Consider the following 1,408-nt stretch of genomic DNA (forward strand, 5'->3'; position numbering starts at 1 on the left):
AAATTTGTAATTTTAAAATTGCAAAATATATAAAAGGACCTGGGATTGAAGAAGAATTGCAAGATTTTTTTTTTTTTTTTTACGCTGGGGCTGAGATGTTTATTGACAGATGGAGGCCCCAGGGCCCGGCAGAGGACGAGGAGGTGCCAGGCGGGGAGGCCTGGGGTCTGGCCTTGCAGTCCTGCTGGCACAGGTCCCACACAGGCCTCAGGCACTGGGAGCATACTGCAGCACCAGCCTGTCAAAGTCGTTCTCCTATGCCTGGTACTCCTTGATGAAGGGGTGGGACCTGTGGGCGTCCTTCAGCTGGGACAAGTAGTGGTTGGTCACCTCAAGGGGCTTGCCCAGGTGCTGTGACAGGACGATGAGGTTGACCAGAGTCTCTGGGTGGCCACTGTCCTTGTCCAGCACCTCCTGCAGCAGGTCCTCGGCGGCCTCCCAGTGGCCCTGGGTCATCTGGCAGGCTGCCTGCCCATTGAGCAGCAGCAGGGTGGACGAGCACTTGTAAGGCATCTCCTGGAAGATGTAGTACACATCCTGCAGCTTCTCGCCACCCACAGCAAGGTTGACCCAGACAGTGGCCAGCTAGGTGAGGGTGGCTTCCTTGTCCAGGTCCTGCATCCTCTTCAGCTCCCTTCAGGTGAGGTCCAGGCGGTCCAGCTTCAGCAGGATCTGAACTGTCATGGCCATGCACTCCAGGCTGTCTCCCTGGTGCCAGGCGCGCAGGGTGGCATCTGGGTTCTGGTCGTGAAGGTAGACCGAGGCGGCCATGAGTAGGAAGGTGGTGCTGGCCACGTCCACGCTCCTGCTCACCTCCCGGTCCAGCTCAGCCACGATGGCATCTCTCCAGCTCTCACTGGCGAGGTACTCAGCAAACATGCAAATGGCCTGGAGTTCCTGAGGAGGGCTTGATCTCGCCCAGTACCACACCAAACTTCCTCTGTGCAAGGTATGCTCTATACAGGAAGACACATCTCTCTCAGGGCTCGACAGCTTCACCTGCTGCGCCTCGTTGATGCACTGCTGGTGGCTACCAATGTAGAAGGCATTCTTCACATCGAACAGTTCATCCACCTTCCTGGAGTCACCAGGGGACTCACCAGGGGACTAGCCAGGGGCCAGAGGTGCCATGTCTCTGTCGTCTCACCCACCACAAGACTTCTTAATACAGGAGCCCAATGTGCTGTGTTTCCAAAACATTCTCAAGAGACTCAGTTAGACTAGAAAGATATGGTAATGTTATGGCTCAAGGAATTAAGCTAAAAGTATGGATGAGAATTAGAATGTATGAATGAATATTTTGAGAAGTGAATGTTCCCGCTTTACCTAAATTTATTATTGGGATGGACATTATATCTGATGAGGAATGCTTCCCATACCCAAACCATAAAACCTGAGACACATAAGT

The 1,408-nt window shown here is 53.4% G+C and overlaps 1 pseudogene; it reads right to left on the minus strand.

The window, feature by feature from the left end:
- Nucleotides 1-207: 207 nt before the first annotated feature.
- LOC103249251 lies at nt 208-1,131 on the minus strand (annotated as a pseudogene).
- Between the last annotated feature and the right edge of the window lie 277 nt (nt 1,132-1,408).

This window comes from Carlito syrichta, unplaced genomic scaffold (genome assembly GCF_000164805.1).
Source record: "Carlito syrichta isolate Samal-C Ts95f unplaced genomic scaffold, Tarsius_syrichta-2.0.1 Scaffold118060, whole genome shotgun sequence".
Taxonomy (NCBI): Eukaryota; Metazoa; Chordata; class Mammalia; order Primates; family Tarsiidae; genus Carlito; species Carlito syrichta.